This window comes from Dunckerocampus dactyliophorus, chromosome 10 (genome assembly GCF_027744805.1).
Source record: "Dunckerocampus dactyliophorus isolate RoL2022-P2 chromosome 10, RoL_Ddac_1.1, whole genome shotgun sequence".
NCBI lineage: Eukaryota > Metazoa > Chordata > Actinopteri > Syngnathiformes > Syngnathidae > Dunckerocampus > Dunckerocampus dactyliophorus.
The window spans coordinates 19865685-19892077 of NC_072828.1; the positions used below are offsets into that span (position 1 = coordinate 19865685).

The window sequence follows — 26393 nt, forward strand, 5'->3', positions numbered from 1 at the left end:
GTATTTGATAAATCACAAGGGGAATCCATCACGAGGAAACTAGCTGTGCTAAAATGAGAATAGACAAAAAAAGACACAGGCCTTTAATTTCAAGCTTTTTAATTTTTTTTTTGTTTGAAGAGATGCTCAACAAATTATTCCATCATTTTTTTATATATTTTGAATTGTAGCACAGCCCTGTGAAACGTTGGAATATCGGAGTGCAGAGAAGACAGCTTCATGATGGTCTTTAGTAAAACCCCACTTAGACACTACTGGGGAGCAATGAGGAGTCTTCAACCCTAACGACAATGGAATATTGCATTTATATTGCATTTAAATATACATGTACCGTAAATTCCGGTGTATAAGCCACACCCACTAAATTTAGAGATTAAAAACAGATTTTTTTCATACATACAGTAAGCCACACTGTTGTGTGAGTCACACACATCCACGTCATAAAGTGGCATATTGTGGCGCACACCCCGTGAGGACCGGTCAGCTCTTTATTTAAAATTGGTGATGGAGGGAGATTACATCTTGGCTTTCAATGAGAGCTCTTTAGTTTGTGGGTGATTATGGTTAGAAATTGCGGCAACAGGCAGTTAAATGAGAGCCTGTTTCCAAATGTTTGACTCTATCAGGGAGCTCTCCAGGAGCTTGTTTGAAATCGCAGGATGTCATTACTCAATACAACAGTCTGACTTACAAAGAAAGCTAAAATCATCACACAGCAAATTAACACTCAAATAATAATAATAATAATAATAATATAGGCTACAAAACAAGTACCAAATACGAGTTTAAAATAAACAACAGCTATTTTAACTTTTACCCACAATACATTTCTCCAGGTCATTGGCCAATGGCAGCCGTGAGTGCCCAGCAGCCATACCAGAGGGAGCTCATGAGTGCCTCTGGCGGCACCATATGAACTTTGTAGTAGATTTTACTTGGTATTCTCAAAATGAGATCTACCAATCCTGCGTAAGTAAAGTTACTGAAGTACAGTATCTTTATTCAAATGTACGTACATAACAAAAACAATATACAACATTTACTGCCTAATACTAAGTAAACACATTAATATTACAAAGATTTTTTAAAATAAATACATGAACTACGGGTTTCTCAGATGGTTTACGTGTATAACTAAAGTTTGGTTTGGTTTGGTTTGGTTTGGTTTAGCTTATTTGAACATGAAGGTTACAATGGAATACATCTCGTGAATCATTTTTTGACAGTTCCACATGTCCAAAAGGAGTAGGAAGAAGCAAAGCTTATTTAATCCTACCCCCCATCCATTCTACATCTAGTACAGTACATGTAGTTCACTTCCTGGATTCCATGTCATGTTTTCAGTGATAGTCAGGATAACACATAATAGATAACGGTGAGATAACCGTCCCCCCAAAAAAAGAGAGAACATTCATAATAATGATAATATGATGACAATACTAAATAAATAAATAAATAAATAAGAACAAAGCTTTTTTTTTTTTTTTTTTTTTTTTTTAAACACAACAAAGAAAATTATATAAAAAATAAATAAATAAATAAATAGAAATAAATAAATAACAAATAAAATTTAATTAAATAAATAAAAAATAAAATAAAATAAAATAAAATAGAAAATAAAAAAATAAATAAATAAAATAAAATAACAAACCTGACAGAACAATCAGGACTCTTCTGCCTTGTATTTGGCAAACATCAACTGCTTGTATTGTTTTTTGAATTTGCTCATCTCTGTACATTGTTTGAGTTCTTTACTCAATCCGTTCCATAATTTAATTCCACACACGGAAATGCTATGGGTTTTCAGCGTTGTTCTCGCATATAAATGTTTTAGGTTTAATTTTCCTCTAAGATCATATTTCTCCTCTCTGATTGAGAAATACTTGATTAGATTTTTGGGTAACGAGTTATTATTAACTTTATACATTATTCTAGCGGTTTGAAAGTGTACTAAATCTGCGAATTTTAATATCTGTGATTTTAAAAATAAAGGGTTTGTATGTTCTCTATACTTGGCATTATGAATTATCCTCACAGATCTTTTTTGCAGTACAGTGAGTGAGTGAAGATTACTTTTGTAGTTATTTCCCCATATCTCCACACAATACGTTAGATATGGAAATACTAAGGAACAGTACAGAGTGTGGAGTGATTTTTGATCAAGAAGATATTTTGCTTTATTCAATATAGAGATATTTCTCGCCACCTTTTGCTGTATATATTTAATATGAGATTTCCAACTCATTTTTTCATCTATTATAACCCCAAGGAATTTATATTCTTCCACTTTTTCAATATCCGTTCCATTAATTTGTATTTGGTCGTACGTGTCCTTTCTACTATTACCAAATAGCATTATTTTAGTTTTACTTAAATTCAGAGATAATCTATTCTTGTCAAACCATGACTTTAATATGACCATTTCATCCTTGACCTTTTTAATGAGTTCTTGTGTGCTTTCACCAGAACAGAAAGCAGTGGTATCATCGGCGAATAAGACCAATTTTAAGTTGTTAGTTACTTTGCAAATGTCGTTAATGTACAAGTTAAACAGTTTTGGTCCCAGTATGGACCCCTGTGGTACTCCACACGTATTGTGTAGACTCCCAGATGTATATTCTCCTAGCTTTACAAATTGTTTCCTCTTTGCTAGGTAGCTTTTAACCCAATTTAAGACTAAACCTCTAATTCCGTACCTTTCTAATTTTGAAGTAACATTTACTGTGACAAAAAAGTCATTTTTTCCAGTGTAACCTATACGCTCCAAAAGTTGAAAAAAATTAATAAATCTTGAGTGAATGATGACAAACTGTTCATGTGTGTTCTCTTGGCACTGCGGTGCAAAATGAGAAGCAAAAATGATTTTCCACTTGTGAGAGTCTTCTCCAATACATTTCCTAAGGCAGAGAGACATTATAGAAATTGGTGCATGTGTGTGTGTGTGTGTGTGTGTGTGTGTGTGTGTGTGTGTGTGCACACCTGACTTTACGTAAAAACCTGATCCATCCAAAGAGTGTACTCTAACTGATGTACTTGTATTTATTCATTCCGAACTGAATTACAAATAAACCCGCCTAAATATTTAAGATAAAACATAAATACATTAAACATTTCTCCAACTCTTCTTTTTCCATTATTTCCTCAAAAGCAGCGACTCCTTCCCTTCCGTACACGGATCCCGTCATCCTACAGGGATGATTGCACCGAGCGAGAGAACACTTTCATGTGGATACACTAACCTGTCTGTATCACTCTCTCTCAGCATCACACTAACATTGCTTTCTCTCTTTTGTGCAGGAGCTGCTGAAGGTGTTACATCAGACCAATGGGCCACCAGGCGGAGATGCTGTCATCACACAGACACACATTCACATCACAAGTGGACACATGTTATGGATGTCTGTGGTCTAAGCCGACTCTTGGTGGAGGAGCAAAGTGAATTAAAGTGAATCAAACTGAACTGATCTTAGCCAAAGCTATCTAAACTGGATTGAAAAACACTTTTGCCGAACAGAAGTCGCTGCTTGATGTGTGGAGGGAAAAGATTACACAAAATATATTGATAAATCAATTTGGAATTAATTTGTTTGGTTGTTTGGAGCAGGTGGTTGCCGTGGAAATGCTTTATTTGAAAACCGTATTTCACTGTGTGCCAATTAGTCAACAAGGGCATTGTTCACCAGAACAAATACAGTCATGGAAAAAATGATTAGACCACCCTTGTTTCTTCAGTTTCTTCTTCATTTTAATGCCTGATACAACTAAAGGTGCCTTTGTTTGGACAAATATAACAATGACAACAACAACAATAGATCAATAAGTTACATTTTTTGGCAGTGCAATGCTATAGCTATTCATGTAAGAACTGAAGTTTTTTTGGTTATTATCAAGAAAACTACAGAAGTTGCAAGATATCAGCTCTTAAATTAAACTCTTATGAGCTATATTTGGTATCATCATTATATTTGTCCAAACAAATGTACCTTTAGTTGTACCAGGCATTAAAATGGATCAAAAAACAAATAAGGCTAGTCTAATATTTTTTTCCATGACTGTAGGTGCCTCTTCCAAAATGGACTTCTTTTTTTTCCCTGAGGAAATGATTCCACTCAGTGGGTGGGATTGTGTGAATGCTGCACCAAAATTGTTCTATTTGTTATTTTTTATTACATTTAACTCTCAACTACAGTAATTTCCGGACTATAGAGCACACTGGTATATTGGCTGTACCCACTAAATTTAAAGAGAAAAAAAGATTTGTATATACGGGCCGCACCTGTCTATAAGCCACAGGTGTCCACGTCGTAGGATGGGATATTTAGAACACAGAAAGATGTTACACAGAAAGATTTTTAAAAATGTTTATTAAATGAATGCTTTTGCCCAAACCGTGCAGAAAAGTGTGTGTAAAATGGCTAATTAAACATATAGCCCACCAGAAAAGTCATTAATCGATGTCCTCCTCCTCCTCCTGGAACTAAACCACTAAAGTCGTCTTCTTCAGCATCACAATTGAACAGCCTCATAATTCCTTTGTCACACTGTTTGCCAGTCTGTCTCTCTCTCTTTAGTCACTTGTGTCTCAAGGCAAATTAGCCATTTAGCTTGAGCTGTCCTCTTCATCCCTCAGTAGTCCAGCCTTTCAAAAACCAGTTGGTAATAGTGGACGGTTGGCGGTCCGAGCAGTCCAAACAGAAGCGTTCTGCTACAACTCTTCAGCATTCCCACATAATTTCTACATAAGTTGCCTTCTCCAGTTACCTTTATTACCGCAGTTTCCACGGATTACTTGGGTATACTACATCCTGATTTGGTTAACGCAGGGGTCACCAACCCGTCGATCGTGATCGACCAGTCGCTCTTTGGGAATTTGCCGGTCAATCCTGAAAATGTTAGGATAAATAAGTGCATTATCACATTAGTGCCCTCACCTCACGCATGCATTCTGACCCCAGAACACGCCCGTAGCCTCGCAGCTTTCCAGGCATGCACCTCGCCAGCACCAACCCTGAGTCCAAACCCCAAAACCTGGAGGTCCCAGCGCATGCCACACGCTCAACCCGCAAGCAACAAGCGTAGTGTGACGTGCACCTCCAAAAAAAAATTTTTAGCTGTGGTGACGTGGATCATTAAGGCTGACTGTTGTAACGCATCAACCAGCTCCAGCTGTAACAAAACTCCTCCTGTCCTCTCACCCACCATTGTTCATAGAGTTGTGGTTTGCTTACAGAGCCGCAAAAGCAGGGGTGCCCATAGTAGGGCCCAGGGGCCATTTGTGGCCCGTGTCTCATTTGTCATTGGCCGAAGGCACAATGTACAAACAAAATTAAATAAAAAACACAGCAAAAATGGTAAAAACAAGGCACAGTTAGAAAAAGACAAAATGTTGATCCCAACAACCAATAATAACAAAGCTTAGGTTTGTCTTTAAATATGGACCACTTTTTTTGGTACAAGCCGCAGGAAAATATCAGAGGGGGTTTAGGTCATTGCCTAGGTTCATGTCCGAGACCAGGCTCACAAAGGTGGCACAGATGCATAGCAGAAAGTTACATGAGCCCTGAACAAATGACGTATATGAAAAAGATGAAGAAGAAAAAATAGATGATAAATTGACCATTAAGATTCCTGACAATTGTTTGTAATTAATTGCTGAATAATTGTTGTCTTGAAGAAAGAGAGGCAAAATGGAGTGCACTTCCTGGTTGTATCCAGCAGAGGTGCTCTTGATTCAGTCAACAGGCGTGTGGCCTGAAAAAAAAAAACGCACGGCATCAGCTCAGGGCTACGTTCAAGCAGTCCTTCGCTATGACACCTTTATACTCGTGTCCACTCAATGCAACATTTACAGAGCCATTCTTGCCGTTTTGTTGGATGGACTGTCCCTAGATAGCATTTGTGTTGTTTTATGTGTTATGTAGCACTACCGCTCAAAAGTTTGAGATCATCGGAATTCTTAGAGCTTATTGTTGCATTTAGAAAGGAAGACTATTTAATGCCAGAATTTTCGAGGAAACCTAAAAGCTTTAACGATGCTGTTAACAACACCCTTCAGAGAACAAGCAAACAGGCTATATAGTATAACAAGGGCATAAAAAGGAGTGGGACACCCCAATGCACAGCTGCGCAAGAATATGATATCTAAGAGTTTGTAGTGGGACAGATTGTCAATAAAGATCAGTGTCAGCATCAACAGGATGCTGGACAACGTGGCAGAATTGGCAAGAAAAAGACTTAGATGGCCAAACGAGCACAGACACTGGACACTGGAGGACTTGAAGAAGGTGTTGTGTGGATATCAGTCCAAGGTTGTAATCTGTTCCCCGCTGTGTAAATAAACAAACAACTTCCAATGCTTCAAAATACTAAACTACATGCAAAATTATTTTCTAATAATCAACAGCCTTATACAGTAAAATGATAATCATGGGTGAGCTGACATACAGTACTACCCCCGGTCTGACAGTTGCCGATAATCGGCCTCAGTGCACAAATGTAGCTCATGCTTTAAAACTAATATGATTAATTATTTAAAACAATTGTGAACTGCATGAAAATGTGATTTTCTGGGGGATAACACATATATTTGCAGGTGATTCCAAACCATTGAGCCGTAGTGTATGTTTAATGTAAAGATGGAGCCTCAAGCTCTTTTTATGTGCTGTTCTTGTTTTAAGTATGATTAATGAATTACTAAAATTATAGACATGAAATTAAATTACAGCTGATTTAATTGTACTTTTTTATTTCCAGGCCGACACGTAATTTTTCTCAGTGCCCTCGTGCCCATCGCGATATCACTGCTGCACAGGAGTACATTGAGTGATGTCAGGTCACCAGCCACAACATCGCTTATTGATTTTTACAAATAAAATAAAATGATTACCCGATGGAAGCGTGTAGAAGTGCTTTGCTTATCACCAAAGCACTACACTTTGCTGTTTAAATGCATGTATGAACTGAGAAAAATGTGTCAAATAGTGCAATTAAAATTTCATCATAATGATTCGTTCAGTACAAAGCGTCTAATTGCTTTAAAAAAATACAGTCCCACCATTAACAAGTCGTTATTCTATTTTATAAAATAAACCTGTTATCTTAATGTGTTTATGTTCTGCCTCACTAGGTTACGATACACACACAGACTAACACACACACACACACACACACTCACACGCTCAGAGTGAGAACAGTAGCCCCTGGTTATCTACAGCAATGAGTGTAAATGATCACATGGCTGTGGTCATAAACGCACAGCTTCGCAGGCAACTGATGGAAGCCGACACTTTGTGTGTATGCTTGTGTGTGTGTGTGTGTGTGTTTGTGCCTAATCATTTTATACTTCTTATGTCACTCCCATTCTCATCTCTCCTCCCTTGTGTCTTCCTCCTCTTCCTCAATGCCTCGGGTGATGAAACTGATTCTGTTACACGATTTGCTTCTACCCCCACAAGCTACACTCTCTCTCACACACACACATGCACGCACACGTTTGCACACTCTCAAGAACCATATTAGTGCGTTTAACCTTATTGATCGGGTCGTGCCTATTGACACAGATCAAGCTGATCAATCACTGATATCTCTGTTTGCTGGGCGGAGATGAGCTGTTGGTGATGGATAGCGGATTAATCAGTAAACACAGTCAAGTGAGTAAAATTGACACACACACACACACGCAGCCTTACGTAGTGGTGATAGTTGTACATTATTCAGTCATCATTACAAGCCTTCAAAAAAGATCCTGTTTTTCAATTTTTATGTTCAATGTTCTTCTTGATCAGTGGTAAGTTTTTGGCTTCTTTGTCCTTGTTACCCACTCTGTTTGAAAGACCTTTTGAAGTTAGCTAGCTAGCTAGTCGCTAGCTTGCTATGCTATGTGCCTGCTGTGATCCCGTAGCCTGCGCAATGTGATAAAAACAAAGAATAATAGGAGTGAAAAAGTGACTATTTGGGTGTTATTTTATGTCGACAGGGCTCTAATAATGTTAAAGTTGTATTTAGAAAGTCATAAGCAGGTTTTCTACGCTCTGCCTACGAAACTATTCCGTTTATTTATTTTGAATCCTACCTCACTTATCGCGGTCGGGTCTTGAACCGATTAACCACAATAAACGAGGGACAACTGTAATGTTAAAAACTTTTATTTAGAAGGTCAGAAACATGTTTTCTATGCTCTAACTACGGAAATATTCGATGAATCTATTTAATTCACTTATCACGACCAATTAACTGCGAAAAACAGGGAATCTTTCAGGTCATACTGTATGCAGAAGTCAATACTATAGTAAGAATGATACCATATTTTGGTGTAGGATTGTATATTATGACTTTTGGTTTCAGTGTGTTATTCTTACATGTATACAGGATGTGTTAACCAGATGAGGGACGTGAATGTGGCTTCAGAGATTTGTCAGTGTTTAAAAATGCACACACACACGTACACATGCACACTCACAGACAGTGTAATTGAAAACCCACACCTTTCACAATGTGAAATGCCTTCAAGGTCCGTGGAATACTCTCACCATCTCACCTCGGAGGAACAACTAGAGAAAAAAATAATATTACAGTTCATTTTTGAGGTCAGTGAGAAGGCAGCGTCGTCAGACATCACTGAGTCTCTGTGCATGTGACTTTATTACAAAAAACCATAAGAGGACCCCTTTAATACTGTTATTTTTGTAGCTTTCAGTAAGATGGCATTGAATCGCTCTTTGCATTGAGTCCAGTTAGCGTGCTGTCTTAGTGTTTCTGTTGTTAACTCGTGCTTCACGCAGTCAAATGTGGACAGAATATTAATGACTTTCAGTATACAGTATATTTTCAATATATCATTTCTAATGACTATTCAAACAAAAGAAAACAATCCGATCAAGACTACAGGAATTTGACTCAACCCAAAGCTGAAACTGAAAAACAGTGTTGCTATTTCACTGCAAGAAAATTCTGTGTTCAAATCTTGTCCCTGTACTTTTTTCCGTGTTTCGGCTTTAAACTACTGTGCAGGAACATGTACAGCAGGGGTGCTCACACTTTTTTAGGCAGCGAGCTACTTTTAAAATGACCAAGTCCCAAAGATTTACCTACTACTATAAATATAGTAAGTATATATATTTACTATAGTTATTTTAAACAAATATGAGTAGGTATTTATGTACGTTATACATGTATATCAGGAGTGCACGCACTTTCTCAGCATGTGAGTACAAGTCAAAATGATCTACCTCTTTCTATAAAACATAACATTTACAAAATGTAACCAGTAAACTCTGAAATTCTATTGTGAATATTGATGATTAGTATTTCACATTCACATTTTCAGAGTTTACAGGTAACAAAGTAGTTGCTATCATAAGTCACTTCAATATGGAAATAAAGATAATTCCACATAACTCCTAAATAGTTGTGTACATAACCTGAGTACTGGTAATATGTCAGTCAAATTAGCTATGTAACGTTCATTAGGGCACACAGTTCATGTATCACATCCAGTTAGCGTTTGCTATCAAACATTACCGATATACAAGAATTTTAAATGATTATGCAAAAGACAATGCAGCCGAAGTCAAGGCATCATATTGAAAAGGTTTCACCAATGGGCGCATTTTTAATTTCAGCATGAAATAATAGTTTAAGAAGGGAACGTGCAGAAAACACTGATTTCTGTAGTAGAGTTCATGACGCCAAGCAAAGCCAGTAAACAATACATTTTTTTCTACGTAACTAGCCGCTACAAGTGAACAGGTAACTTTTCTTATAGAGATAAGCATCTTACCACTGAGTTAGTTCATCCATTAACACAATAATAAAAATGAAAGTTGCATCTTCATGTGTAGCTCGAAACGCTGCGGGGGAGCAAGCACGAATCAGGAGGGGAGCTTAATGTCAGCTGACTGATGTCATATGACAACTACAAAGTGACGTTTAAGCGATCGACCCGAACTTGACCCAACCATGGCGATCTACCGGTAGCTCGCGATCGACGTAATGGCCGCCCCCGATGTAGAGTATAGGTTAATAATGTTTAAAAGCAGCCCTACAGCCGTACCCCCCTGCTTACCTTTAGGATTCGGACAATATACTGATATCCCAATATCTTATCATACGCTTACGTCTTACAATACAGTATGGATATTCCATTTAGAGCAACGACTCCACAATTACGGACAAGAGTTAAGAGTTTTTAATGCGATGAAAATTTGTGTTCTCCTCTATGTTCTGTCAACACAACACAACCAATTAAAATTTTTGTATTTTAAGTCACGGTTTTTACATGTTGACCTCTCTACTACCTGTGTTCCTTTTTCATTTTGATGAAGAGCAAAGACTCACAGCATCAGCTGATCACTGTTACTCTGTTTAAAGAAAAAAAGAGCCGACAGCCTCCGACAATAACTGGTGAATGTCTTAAGTGGACGATTGACAAAAAATATATATTTTTTCTCTGTGTTGAGTCACTGACAGATTGCAGGTCATCAATTATGGAAATATTATGAGGAAGATCTGTTTTTTAATATGAAATGAAAATTGTATTTAATTTATTTGAGTGTTAACTTCCTGTTTCACTGGGGACCTCAAACCCATTAAATAGCTTTAGCATTATTTGTAACAGAGAATGTGCAAAAAGCCCTTGTGGCCAACATTGGTGACCTCACCAAAGTAGCTTTGTAGGAATGGGCCAAAAAAAATCATAGATACACGTTAAAATCTGTGAAGGCATTCTGAAAACAATAGCCGATTTGTTGATATCGTGTTTTTAGAGCACCATTGTGGGAGGTTAGATGCATTGAGGAATGTTTATGAATGTTTGCTCTACTAAGGCTATTTACTTGACACCAACCATGGACATTCGTGAACCCAAACTATGAAAGGAAGTGGACAGGGTGTCAACGTACCATATATATTTTTCTTTAAAAAAAAATTGTACACTAGCGTTGAACAGTTCAGGATGAAGTGGCTGTCGTCTTGTGTGCTGATGTGTGTAATTGTATTTGGAGCATGAAGAACAAAAAGAGTTTAAGGGACACTCAGGGGATTAAGGTCATTTCTGTCAGTAAATTGTATATTGGCAGAAGCAAAGGACAGTGTGGCAGTCCTCACTCTGTGATCGAGGGGCTCTATTGCTCAAACAAACAATTACACTCGTATTGAAAGGCACACCAGTGGTGTTGAAGGCAGATTGTTGAGGTGATTAAGTTAAGCATTGTATGGAAAAGTAGATTCCTAACCAGAAATGGCCACGGACAACCACCATGTATCTTACCAGACATCCTCAAGATGTTTATAATATACTCTCCTGAACAAAATATTAGGGCGGAAACAAGTGATCTGAAATTTTGCATTTTGCGCTGCTGAATTGTAAACAGATTGTTGAGAACACCAAAATAAATAAGAACCAACAATTTAAACTCACACTGTCATGACCTTTTCACGGCAAAGGCAAAAGGCTTTCTGTCTTTGAACTTGACAGGGTTGTTGAACTGCACAAGCAAGTAGGATTATTGCTGCTGAATTTGGATGCAGTGGGACAGTGATTTTAAATTAAAGATGTCCTTAGGGTTGTGGCAGAAAAAAAGTTAAGTAGTAAATCCCCAAAAAATTCACCTGCACTAAGCCTTAACCCAAAGTATGGCCCTAACTGACTGCAGGCCCGATAACCATAAGATGACATCTGTAAGAGAAAAGCTTAAAGGAAAACTGCATCATCCACCATTCCGATGTGAGACAAGAACACATCCCTTTTGTGTATTCTAGATAGCCGCCTGGTGGTGGCAGTTTTTCACTAAAAATGCAGGTAATGCGGATTCTCCTATTCCGCCTAATAAGCCTTGTAAACCAACATCCGAAAATGCTGTAACCATGTGGTGACAGTCACATTCATGATAACATATAAAAACTACAGCATTTTGGTCATTTAAAGCATTACTTCTTTCCTGGGCACATTGATGTCACAGAGCACATAGCAACCAACGCTACTTCCGTCAACAACAACTACCACTAATTCTTACAGACTTTGTGAGAGCCACCGCCAACGACTACTCTGGGACAAACCAGATCCAGGACCTTATCTTTTTGAGCCTTAATATGCGAAGGATGAGCTACAGGTTTTAGAAGCTGAGCGGGAACAAAGAGAGGGTGCAACGTTGTGGCAGAGAGTCAGGACCGGTGCCAGCATGACATGGTGGTGTAAATGCGGAGCGTGCCAAGCCATGCCAACAGAAATGGAGTGTTTCCACTGCACTGAGTGGCACACAGTGTTACCATCGATGGAAAGGCTTCGTGTATCTGGCAAGGAGGACACTGCTCCAAGAGACTGCATCACAACCAAAAAAGAATTGTTAGCGCTAAGAAATCCTGAAATGGTAGAAAATCGACTGGAAAAAAAACCCCAAGGGCAGCTGGACCGGACGGACAACTGTCCATCACTTAAGTCACCATGATATTGATTCTGATACATGGAGCACATAGTGCTTGATATCACAGCTATATGCACAGTTGATCTAGACGCTGTGGGCAAGACACGGTGTTATTGCGCCAGGAAAGTAGTTCCTCTGTGTTAGCTCCAATAATAGCAAAGTCGCTATAGCTTGGTTAATATGCAGGTCACAGTACGCAAATGGAGCGTTGTTGCTGTATTTTATTAGAGGGATTTATAGGTGAAATAGGTGAATCCTCATTGCTTGCATTGTCAGTGAATCAATCATGTATTTAGAACGCACAGAAAACGGAAAGACATGTCTGTTCCTGTCTGCCGTAAGGATTGTGGATGATGGGCAAAATTGCAAAAAAAAGTGCAGTTTTCCTTTAACGATGGAGCTTCGGGTTGTACGGTTTTTGGCTGCTGCTTGTGTGGAGACGTTACTGAATGAAACTATGGAAGTGGTTTTGGTAGTGGATTCACTTTTGTTACCATGTCTGCCTTGGAGGATGACTATACTGGACTCTTCTGATGGAAATTTTAGGTCATTATCATTATGAACCATTATTCATCATACCAGGGAACTGTTCTCTTACGGATACCAACTTGAATTAGCACTTTGGAGCTTATCAATCAATGATCTTTTCACATACTACTTAAGTGTAGACATCTTCCAAAATTGAAAGTACGACTGAGTGAATAAATCAGTGTTTCACAGATACATAATGGGTTTTTCCTTGGCTCATATTACAACTATTCATCCAATACAAGCAAAAACTTGGCGGCAGTAGCTGCTAATGAAGAGCCGATTTTCCTTGTGAAGCCCTTTCTGTTTTTGCCATGCTTATTCAGTACTACTGTATATTCAAGCAACCTATTAGGAGTGCATTCTTCCGTTGTTCTTTTCTCTCCTGCTGTATTTACAGTGAGTAACGTCACACACTTCAAGTCTCTTCCGACACCTGACCTAATTTATCAAACAATGCATTTTTCCATTGACAATGTACTTCATTCATTAAACTCCACATTTATTTATTGGCACCGGCAATACAATTGCAGATGTAAATCAATGTGTACATCTACATTAATTTCAACTCATTTGAACCCAAAATGATCTTAGCACATAGCACAAATGCTATAAATAAACCACCCTTAATAAACAGCCCTGCCCAAACCCTATGACGCATGGTGAAAGTATGTTTAACTGCCAAGTGCAAACAAGTGAACTAAGGAATCTTCTACTATGAAAGCTCAGACTGAAATCTTGAAAGTCATCATTTTGGCCATCAACTTCTGAAATTAACGTCATTTTGATTGACCAAGTTCAAAATGAACAAAAATCTGTGTTGGGATATGAAAAAGTGTTATGGTGGTCCTTCGTCACTTCGCCGTTTAAATTCCACAGCTCTGTCATGATTTTTCAAAAATATATTAATTAATAAATCATGCTGTTTAGTGGTTCAATATAGCCTATTATTAATTTAAAAAATGCACATTTAAGCAAATGTTATTTATTTTTTTGCTTAAATGGAGCATTTTCAAACATACTAATGGCTAAATGAACTAAAATACAAATATAAGGCATTCAATAGATGCATTCAAAGACGCGGTGAATGATATGTAGTTCTACACTGGTCACTAAGTGTCGGTAATGTTACTGTAATGTTCGTTGAGACACAAACGCCAGACCATTTCACTGGAGCAACAGGCTTTTGTTGAAGGTTTGAATTATCTCACAACAGGCACAATAATCCCTAATAAAAATACCCTAATATAAACACGGGTAGTTGTAGCCCACGGCAAACTAAAACTCAACTCTGAATCCCGGATGTCACTTTCTGTCCACCCGGTACTCAGCTCCCCTAGGGAACACATTTCTAGCAACACACACGAGCACAAATCTTATTAATGTTTTAATTCGCTTCTTTACTCTTATTATGTCTACTATGTTGGGTAATATGAGTGTAAAGGTGAATATAGGGGTGTTAGTTAATGTCAAGAGGGCTCTAATAATGTTAAAACCAATATTTAGAAGATCATAAACAAGTTTTTCACTCTCTAACTATGAAACTATTTGATTTATAAGTAAGGAATCCTACTTGAAAATGAGTACTTCACCGTCGGGTCTATGTACCATGAGTGGATACACCTTCATTACTGACCAGTTTCATGTGTTGACATTAAGCTCATTGAACTTTTGCACCTCCCGGAATCTCTCTTGTATATGTCTTATGTAAAGACACAGACCGCATCAGTCTTTTTTTTTTTATTCAGCAAAACACACATGCAAGGAGTATTAGCCAACTGGTTTTACAGGATGTGGAGGGAACTCCTCATGATGAGGAAACGTGGACTTCATTTTGTTACCATGTCCCACTTTTCTTTTCAAACTCTCCATGTTTGGTGACATTGCACTTAAATACAAATTTTTGGATAATTTTTATTGAAAATGTCGATCTGATTCCCTTGAATATGTATAACACTGCATAACCATTTCAATGCAACACAAAGAAATAAGAATGTATAGACAAAAGCAACCTAATACACCGGTGGAGTTCCCTTTTCCACACAAACAAACATGAACAGCGTAACAAGGGAGAAAGCAGACACACCTGAGAACCTGCATGTTCTGTTTGAGGAGGGAGACCTGTTGTTACCTGCCTTTAGGCTGGGTTCACACTCGCACACACGCAAGAAGGACACACTCGCTCGGTGGCTAAACAAACCAACCACCCAGCTGTGTGCGACTGTGTGTGTGTGTTTGTGTGTGGACAGGCGGACCCTCCATCAGCATCCTGTCACACACAAGATGTTTATCCAATTTGTCAAGATAATCTTTCCTCAAACTGGCTGCCAAGTAGGCTGCCTGGTCTCATACTCACACACACACCTGGGGGAAGGTTCACCGATACCCACTGCTTGACCTGAAATGGAGGCCCTCGCTTCCATCTTGATGGCATGTGATTTGCGATAGAGATGTGCGGCTTGATGCTGAAATATCGATGCCTCCAGGACCAGACCTTCATGCTCTAAAATGGATTCTCATTTGAGGTTAAGTTCATCATTAACAGAAACATAGTGGAAAGTAACTAAATGACATCTTGACTAAGGTGAGAACTACTTTTTCTTCCGCCAGGGTAAGTGCGTAATGCGTAAGCGCAGCGGCACTGCAGTCAATCAGTGTCAGTCTGTTGTAACGATGGCCAATCGTAAACTTGTGTGTTAGTTTTACAGTACTTCTGAATAATGAATCATTTATTTTAATGGTTTGATTATTTTTCTCCTTTTTTATTGTTTTTTAAACCATTTTCACGTTTTCTGTTGTTGTGTATTAGCTTGGCTGTATTGTAAATCACGTTGCTACCTCCATATACCTAAAACCGAGGCAAAATTTTGTCAAAAAATTTCGACGAAAACCATGGTTTAACTGTAGAGTAGGTCCTATTCTTGAAGAAAGCTATCATGAAAAGGCAGTTCCCAATTAAAGCTGTTTTACATGTTTATTTTCATCTATTTAAGCTTTGATTCATTTGATGGTGGTTCACATTCGTTGACGCAGTCCTGCTGAATGACGGTAATGCTTCATCAAACTTGACGTTGCATCTCATACCTGGGAATTCTCATATTTAGGTGACCAACCCACCAGCATTTCCAGAAATAACGTCTGATATTTTCTATCCAGGATTAAAGCTAATGTTGTCAGTTTTACCCATACAAAAATGGCACAGTGATTTGCATAAATAAGCAATAAACACCCAGGCAACACATGAACACGCAGACACGAATGCATAATTGCAGCTAAGCTCCATATGACACACTCATACGCTCAGGCACACACACATGCACAGAGTCAAAAATCCTGGAATGTAGCAAAGCTGATGATTTTCTAATGAATAGTTTCATTGGCTATGGTGAGGATTAGTGTAAAGGGATTGGAGGGGTATATTTACGTGCTTTTAATGATTTCACAACTTTATATTTAGAGCTGCACCTTATCAGTACCAATCATCTCTCGGCTTGGAAAACAAACCTTAGAGCCGAGGAAAGACACAATTACACGCCCCTGCCACACACACACACACACACACTGGTCTGTCACCTCAGACACTGTCTGCAAAGTTAATGTGTAACATATTAAAATGTCGCTGGGCGGGAGAGATGAAAGTCACAAACCCGTCCCTCATCAAACATATTAACACTTGAACTTAAAAGTTGAACTTTTATAAAAGGGAAATGTTGAAAATCCTCACGAGCGCAGCACTAAATAGTACTTCGTGACTTGAGGAAATATTTCAGATTTGTTTGTGATTAAGCGTTAAAGCTGCATGTCTGTTAAAACACGACTGCCGTCTGTTTACGGATTGGCTTTAAGTTCAATAGGGCGGGATTTGTCTTGCTGCCATCATATGGAATGTTCTCCTGCAACTTATGGTGGAAAATATGCCGAAGAAGAGGATCTGTTTTGAGACAAATCAATGTCTTATGGCTGCTAAAGATTTTGGTAAATGAATCTGTGGATTAAAACACAGTGCAGTACTTGAGTCAGATAGGACATTGATATATTCAATGATTGGGATTTAGATTTTTACCTCAGACATGCACAAATGCACTTCACAAACTCAAAGGTCAATCATAATTGGACAGTACAGTTTATAGAAAGGTACTTATTACCTTCAGTAGTCAACAAACTGAAAAAACGACATTGACAATGTTTTGTCTCAGTGCAAGGCATCCTTGTCAGTGTACTTAAATGAGTAATATTCGTAAAAGAGTCATGCTGACTCAAACAGACAGGAATGTTCATTTGTCCTTCATCTAAATGAGTTTATTCTATTTATGGGGGTGTATTTTATATTTGTGTAGTATTTCTAGAGGAGTAATAAAATCGATTGACTTAAGGGTTTGATGATGGACAAAGAAAGTGTATGTTCAAGTTCTTCTAAGGCACAGGTGTCAAACTCAAGGCCCGGGGGCCAGATTTGACCCGCCATATCATTTTATGTGGCCCGTGAAAGCCTTGAAATGATGCATGTCAAAAGGACACTTATTTTAATATTATTTAAAAAAATATTAGTATACATATTGTAATTTTGTTATTAATATTTTGTCTTTACATTTTTAAGCTTTATTTTTCATTGTTTTCCTTTTATACTATTGTAAAATTATATGATTTATATTATTGAATTTTTGTATGTATGCTGTATGCTGTAATTTAATAATTACATTTTTCTCCTTAATATAAATATATTTAAATATGTAAACATTTTAATATATAAAAATACGTTTACAATAATATATTTTTTTATATTTAACATATTTTTACAAAAATTTAATAAACACACACAGTTACAATAAATAATAAAATCGTATATTAAAGTAAAAACAAAATTAATTACTAACAAAAACAACTTAATTTTATTTTTTTTAATCAAAAAGACAATATTTCTTGCTAAATGTATTTGTTGTCAATATTGGCTGAAAACCTTATATTTTTTTGTTGCCAAATCCAATTCAAAATGAATACTTTTTATTAGTTATTAATGAAAAATTAATGGAATAATTCATTATTAACGGAATTCTAAAATAGAATTATACCAGTGGCCCTTTGAGGATAACCATAACTGCGATGTGGCCCACGGTGAAAACGAGTTTGACGACCCTGTTCTAAGGCCTGGCGTGCAATTTACTTGTTCTCATTTCTAATTGCGAGCGTGTTCTCGCTGATGACAAACTGCATTGCACTTTTAGTATCTGGATGATAGCGGACTTGAGCAGTTGCAATTCACCGTTAAAAAGGATAGAAGAAGCAGGTAAATATTGCAATCGTCAATACTGATAATTGGCTAACAACAATTCAGGTGGTTCTCGGGTTACTCCGTTCCGTATTTTGGTCTTTTTTCCCATAAAAACTTAATTTTGGTCCATAAACACTCGACTCTCTTGAGAAGCAGCTACAGCACGCGCAGCAGATGAACACACGCTGCACGCTGCAAGGATGCAGTGTCCGCTTCGTACGCTACGCTGGAAGTGTAAATGAACATCATTAAAAGTTCCTGAGGGAGAAGAAACGCCCACTAATATTGGCTGCTCTTTTGGTCTTGGACTGTCACAACCACCATCAGCTTTGTGTTATCGGTGACAAAGCGTACTGTATTATTAGTACGAACTTTTACTCCTTACATCACATTTTTTTTGCTTGTTTTTCCTTTTTATTTATTTTAACAAATAATAACATGCTCTCTCTAACTTTTTTTTGTAATATTATGTCTTTATTCTCCTAATACTTTGACTTTATTATAATAAAATTATATAAAATCACCCAACCAAATTTCATTAAATTGCAATTTTGTTGCTTCCCCTATTATTATGAAAATTACATTTGTAGTCTTTAATATTTCAACATGATGCTATTTTTTCTCTTCGTAATATGACTTTATTTTCCTAATATTTTATAAAAAATTACATCTCTTTTTTAAATTGTTAGTTTTCATGTTTAAGCGTATTTTGAGAATGTGCAGAGGACCAATAAAGAACTTGGACACCCCTGCTTTAAGGTATTGCTAAAACAAACATTGTACGTTTCATACAAATCTTCTGCAGACGTGAGCAGGGAGGCAGGCTAACTCAAAGCATAACCGGTAATTTTCCACAGAGGGTTTGTGTGGTCGATGCTTTGCACTCGTGCTTTGGACAGGTGCATGGTAGCTCTCCTAGAAACATGAGAGGAGCACACGCCAGCTTTAAAAGTCTGTAATTTCAAGTGTTGGTTCTGTAAATTACATGACGCACAAAACAACTGACTCTTTCTATTTTTAATCTAGTTTTGGTCATATTTTTTCTGTGGCAACAGGGAAGCAAAACCACCCATGTTCTATATTTTTTTAGGATGTTTTGCCCACCTACACTGTTCAAAAAGATGCTTGGGCGGAACTCCCTTTTAATGTTATCAGAACCGAAAAGGATCTACACACATCACTGATGCTGCTTTTCTTATCTGCCCTACATGAGCATTCCAATCAAAGGCAGACATTTGACCTGGTGGCAGCGTAAGCCTTGAAAACAAGCTGTGACCTGTTCGTTGTCCCTCCCAAACACTACTGTAGGTAGTGCCTACCTCACTCTGTTCCACAGGCCCGCTTTCTTCCAGGGGGGAACACGCGGTAAAAAACAGACATGTCTTACAGCAGTCCGCCTTATCTTTATCTCTGTTTTACTGTTTTGATGAATGTTCGGATGTTTTTCTACAGCGCCCAGTGAGGTAAGTAGCCCACACACACAAGCAGTGACATAGCAGAAGGACGATGGGACAGGTTTGGCCAGTTTTTTTTTCATTAGACTTCGACTAAACACGAGCTGCTTACTTTGGAGCGGCTTGCACCTTCACCACCCACTTCACACAGACCTGCTGGGAATCCCAACATCTCAGCAACAGCGGTTCTCACAGGTTACCTTTGTGTCTCCTTATCAACAAGCAAAAGTTGTCCAACAGGGCAATGCTGCTAAAGAATGTGGGTGTTACTGGTAAAGTAGGGGAAAATGCACGTAGGAATAGCAGCAATCAGGAGTAAAAACGTCAATGCTGTGATGCAAGCTATTTTACGGACACTGTATATTTGATCGCTCTCTTGAAAATGTATGCTTTTACAAGAGCCACAGTATTTTCTGTCCAACGTTGAATGTTAGACTGCTCCGCAGTTTTTGGTCAGTACCGGGTCTTCAACCTTGTCCTGCAGAATAACCTACAGCCACCCAGTTGAACAACTTTTCAAACATCTCTAAACTACAAATCAAAAACACATAAATCTAAACGAGGGATGCTCCAATCAGGGTTTTATGCTACCGATTCCAATACCGATCATCCATGAGTGAAATCGGCAGATACCGATAACATGGATTAATTATACATTTTTCAATTTATTTATGATGATGAGACGTGTTCTTTAAGGAGACTTTGGGTGTGAGAGTACATTGGTGAAGCCCTAGCAGGACTTCCAGGTAGCACATAGGTGGGCTCCAGGTGAGAGAGCAGTCGGCAAACTCGATGTCTTCTACCGCTGACGAAGGCTGGTCATCTCTACAATTATTTTCCGGATTATTTGTTTAGCCTTCTGACTGTCACGCACATACGGGTGAGCGTTGTCCGTTTGACTGATGATCACATCAGAGCCTCGAAAACTCACCATACTCCGTCAAGTGTTTGTTCTTCAAATGGCGTATTAAATTAAAATTAAAGCTTCTCCGCTACGCCGGCGATATATTTTTTGTGGCAATTGTTGGCAGGTAAGTTCCACACGGCAGACATGATTGTTTTGTTTTGGCACGCATGCGCAGTGCAAAGGAAAGTAGGAGGAGGAGTCTACCCAAGATGCTGCACGGCATGTGGGGGTCGTCACAGGTTGCAGGCTGCAATAGTGATGAGACACAGGTGATTGTTTTTTGTGATCGGCATCAAAAGGCGTTTATCGCCATATGTCGACTGATTTTTTCACGGAAATCGCCCAATACCAATCAGTGGCCGATTGATTGGAGCATCACTAATCTAAGCAGTATTACAATTTAATGTTGCGTTTAAAAAAGTGGTTGAATTTGAAAGGTTTTTACGTCATAAAACAAAACACAAACATAAGGAACAACTATTGGACTAAATAATGTACACACACATGTACACAGTACATAAATGATGCTTAATCTCTTCTCTCCTGAAGGTAATTTTTGAATTAGTCATCTATAAATCTGATTAAAATGATAAAAAATTGCTGGCAAAACTTTTAAGATGTTTCGGAAAGTTTTTGAATTTGACCTTGGGGAAGAATATAATCCCGTGTTTATCGCTAATAGTCACTTCTATCTTTTATCCTATCAAGCATGTCTTGGTTTAACCAGACAAGATGAAGATAAACACACGCATGCACGCACACAGACACACACACACACACCTGCCGTGTTCTCCATCATCACGTGTCTCTCTGCGGAGTGAACAGACATAAAGTCAGCCAACCTGTTGGTGTGATGAATAGACTGCGGACAGCCTTGAGCACCTTCTGTCAGGGAAACAGCCAATCTGCTGGTGGGAATATGGCTCCGACTGGAACGCACAAAACCTCTCAAATCAACATTCTTCAGTGGTCATTTTCAAGCTTCAGGGGTGCTCATCCTGTGATAGAGCAGCCAAAAATGCTTACAGATGACCTCCTCTGTCATGTAGTGGCATCGTGTAATTGCTAAAATGATTTAAGCAACGACAAAGCCCTCATAAATTGTTTAACGGCAATATAAGACATGACTTTTTTTCGTTTGCTAATATGAACATGCCCTTTTCTACCCTCTACATCTTAACAAGCACTGCCGTACAGTATGTGTGTGTCCAAATGAGTGTAAAACGAGGCTGTTAATTAAGTGAACTAAACAATTTTTGTGTGTGTTGCACTTTTAGCTCTGTCCGGTAGCACCATGTAATGGGGCATGACAGCCCCCTGGTTCCCTGACAACCTTTGACCCCAATCACAGTGGTGTGGGACCCGAGTCTACCCATACTCTATTCTCACACTGACACACACACCTCATCACATTGTTTCAACAGATTAGAGGAGATTGCTCTGTCAGACGTGCGGCTTGTGTGCACAGCAGTACGAGTTGGAGACGACCGAATTGAAAGACTGACTTTTGTGTCCGCTCGCGTCTTGCATTTTTTCACCGATTCCTTTGTCAGGGTGATATGTGATATAATTTTATTGGTTTGGTGTTTCTTACAAACCTTGATGGGTCCATTTAAAGAGCCAAAATAAATTCCGCTGAAGAACCACGCATGTACAAATCAATTAATTGATGACATGTATAAATATGAACCATAAAATCATGACCCAAACTTTTTTGTCCATCACTTAGGCCTTGTTGAAGGTCTATTAAGGGCTCACCAAAGTTAAATTTCTCTGTATATGTTAGCAGTTGTCAGTGTGTGTGGCTGGGAGACGCCTCAAATACTTGTGACAGAAGCCCAGCCGAGCAGAAAAGAGGCCACCACACTTGTACGTTCGTACAGATACTCAAACTCATGAATCGTACACACACACCGTCAGACACACAAGTGTGTGTGATGCAGATGTCTAGTGACAGCTCGCTGCTGGGGGTCATCTGGAAGCAGCTGCCTAGGGAACAGAGGGCAGCACACACACATACTATGCCCATTAACAGGGATGTCATCACGTGTACTTTGATAAGTTGTCTTCACAGCTTTTGAATTACTGCCAACAGTTGATGAAAAATAGGTTATTGAGGTAAATTTGTAAATGAATACACACCTCATCACAAAACCTGTTAAACACAATGATACAGAAAATGAAAATATAAAGACAGCTAACAGTATTAGAGCGCACATGAATTTTAATTGCCAATAAACATATGGTAAGTATCCATCAGCAACACAAAAACATATGAATTTCAAGTTGATGACAAGATTTTTGAAATAATTTTTAAAGAGTTGCCTCACGTGTACTGTCTGGATTATACGGAATGATGACTAAAATGATACTAAGGATAAGAAGATGATTTGCAAAATAAGACTTCATAGCAAACCAGCTGCAGACCCCTGGAATCACGGCTGCATATCGATGACATTTTAATACTTTTTAAAGCTACGAGCACACGCACGCACAGGCTTCAATCTGTGAGCGCCATCTTTACCTTTGCTTCACTTTTCTCTGATTTTTCCTCACCAAAGTGCTTAACTCCACCCCTCCCAATGAGGCTCCGTTGCAGCTGGAAGAGGAAGGAGCGATGAGGGGGATGAGGTAAGTGTGAGGAGGGGGTAAAAGAGACCACCAACCCCCGTGGAGAGTGCTGCTCCATTCCCACACCACAGGTGACTGCCCTCCCTTGCTCCCTACGTCCCTTTTGCCCTGCCTCCCTCCTTTTTTTTGGTCTCTTCTTCCCTCCTTTTTCCTCACCCGACTGTGTCTTCTCAGCCATTATCTGTCCTCTTAATGAACAGCGCCTCTGCACACTGAAGGCAACGTATCCTTCATCAAACAGTTACAATTGTCACATGTTCTGGCACAAATGAAAGGTTTGAAATAATTATAGTAAAATAATATTAGAATAAAAAATATATAGAAAAATTCTGAAGGGAAAATATCCACAATAGTACAAGGGATTTTATTTTGGACAACAACCAACAGGACGTCCTCAGTCTACTGTATGTACTGAACAAGTTCCGTTCCTATGCCAGCAATGCAAGTCGAGTTTTAGTGTAACTCAGAACTTGTAACTTATGCCTAAATTACACCTAAATTAATAGCGAAGTCCTTATCGCTGTACACAGAACACATAAAGGCCGTCTAAAATACAGTTATAAAAAGATTTAAATACAAGAATTAAATGATAAGAATGAAAAAAACTCCTTACTTTTATCCCTGTGGTTGTCTTGCACACTGGGAGGGGCATTGCGAGGGAGAGACCATCTTATTAGTAGGCGGACTTTTATAATAATAGCAAAAACAATTATAATAATAAACTAATAAACAATAATGACTCCACCAACTTTATCCTTGATGATGGCTGCGTCGTGTGAGTGGTTGACACCAGGCATGCAGCCAATGTCGATTTATCCTCTTTCTGAGCATTTTATGATGTCTGATTTCACTTCACTTTTCACTTTCACTTCCTTTTCGTTGACGCAATTTATCAGGAGAATCCGCCTCACGCACGAGAGACATCATGAAGGAAAAACGTTAAGTAAAGATCCAAAGTGACGTCTTTCCTCAGCGTACTACGTTTTCTTTTTCGTTCTCTTTTTCTTTTTGTACAGTATTCATTTATGGGAGAGCATCGTAAAGATGAAACATCATAACAAGAGGACCGCCTGCAGACTGGCTTTCTGTCTTTCTTTTAATAGATAAAGCAGTTGCATTTTCATATTAGTCAATGTTCATATTTGTCAAAGAAGAAGTGGAAGACGTGAGGATGTTAGGATTTCCAGGCCACCGAACTAACTCCAATGATTATTATCACTCGCCCCTAAAAGTTTGCACCTGTTTGCATCCTGAGGTCAGAGGTCAAGAAGATTGCAGGGGGTCTTAAGGGTCTTCATATGTGAATGTGTGTGTTTGTGTGTGTGTTCTTGTGGCTGACAGGATTTATCAAAGAAGACATTAGGCAAGAAAACAGTAATGCAGTAATTATATAATATTATGAAAATGGGTCCCCCTTTCCTTCCCACTGCGCAGGCGAAAACGTATATGCGATTTGTGAGAGTGATGGAAGTATGCATCCTGCAAGACATACCACAAAAAATCTCACCAGTATAGCATGCTAAATTGCTTTAATTTAATACGAAATGTGAAGAACAAACACTTGACGGAGTATGGTGAGTTTTCGAGGCTCATAGTGCAGCAACAGTCAGCCGAAGGGCAGCTAACATAGTCAACACTCGCCCATATGAGCGTGACAGTCAGAAGGCTAAGCTAACCCGAAAAATACTTGAATTCATAGGACTAGATGACCAGGCACCGGGGTTCCGCAGACTGTTCTCTCACTTGGTACCCAGCTATGTGATACCCGGAAGCCCTGCCAGAGCTCCATCGGACAATGTACTCTCACAACGAAAGTCTCCTTAAAGAAGGCGTCTCATCTTCTGTACGTTTTGCAAGTGATAACTGCTCTCTTGAAAAAGTAAGTAAAATATGCTTTTGTCTAAATTCATGTGATTTTATGGTTCCTTTTTTTTCAGATCAAATAGCCAATAGCAAGGATGCAGCCAGTCATTTTGGACCCCATGAAAAAAAAAAGACTGGGTGCGAGGCTGGGTACACACTGGACTGGTCACCAACCAATAACAAAAAGAGACAAATAACTATTCACACTAATGGACAATAGTCTCCAATGAACCTAACATGCATGTTCTTCGAGTGTGGGAAGAAGCCTGAGTGCCTGGATAAAACATGCAAACTCCACACGGAAATGCCCAAACAGAGATTCAAACCCTCAATCGTCTGACTGCGATCCACTTGTCCACCCTGCGACCCAATCTGAAATAAAATTCTTAAAGCACTCATTAAATAGGAGAATGATTCATCACTTGACTCTTGTATTTTGGACTGAACCTGTTTGCTCTTTTAAAGTTGCAGCTGATCAGCCTCACTCCCTTTTCCTCTCTTTCTCGTTCACTCTCTCTTTATTTGGCCAAAACATGAGCTCACCTGGTAGTGAGACATGAGGGTTCAAGTTCCACAATAGCCCAGCGTCTCCTATCATACTGTGTGCGCAAGTGTGTCTGCATTATCGCACTTCATCTCCTGTTTGGGTTTCAGTGGGTTACACACGGCTGCTGAGAGGGGTCTGTGTGATTACCATTCATCGTGCTACAATGAGCTCATGTGGTCCACGCACACCACATCCACTTGCGCACGTTTAACTGAATACAGACATTGTACGCATGCTCACTCAGTGGGAATGAGTTGACAGTGACCCGCGCATGTTACGGTGTGAGCGCACCGTTGTTTTTATGTTGTTGGGTTTTTTTATCCAATAACATGTGGAAGTAACTCTTTTGTTCTGACGTAATATATTTATGTAGGCGAGCGGCTTTAATGACTCATTTTCATTGAAATGTCATCTATGTATGCAAATATTTAAATTAATTGACAATCTATTATTTATTATATTAACCAAAGATGAGGCCACTGTGAGGTGGCTTTCCAGTTTAGTGCGCAAGCCCCGCCTACCATTTGAGTACACACTGAGTGGGATCACAGCGCCTGCCAGTTTCTGTTCGTCAGCATGTTGCCAATAATATAATGTTGCAGAAACATTTATTATCCACAATGAGTCGCTACAGCCTGTGTAATGTTTTTAATGTAAGTGTGAGATCATTATTCTTGCTAATCAGACAATAAAACCAATGCCTCCTGAAGGGGTCAGGCATGCGTGAGCTGGAAGGTTGAGACTGCCATCCTTCCAGTGAGGAAAAGCCAGCGTT

General features: G+C 38.8%; 2 long non-coding RNA genes across 5 annotated transcripts in view; both read left to right on the top strand.

The window, feature by feature from the left end:
* Window positions 1-15214, top strand: part of LOC129188398 (uncharacterized) — a 222253-nt gene extending 207039 nt beyond the window's left edge. For all 4 annotated transcript variants that reach the window (XR_008572615.1, XR_008572616.1, XR_008572614.1 and 1 more), the window contains one exon: window positions 3298-15214. This is a non-coding gene — a long non-coding RNA (uncharacterized LOC129188398). The remainder of the gene's footprint in view (window positions 1-3297) is intronic.
* Window positions 15215-19572: 4358 nt separating this feature from the next.
* Window positions 19573-25534, top strand: LOC129188399 (uncharacterized). Its single transcript, XR_008572618.1, has 3 exons — window positions 19573-19679; window positions 24908-25051; window positions 25146-25534. It is a non-coding gene; the product is annotated as an uncharacterized LOC129188399 (long non-coding RNA).
* The last annotated feature ends 859 nt before the right edge of the window (window positions 25535-26393 follow it).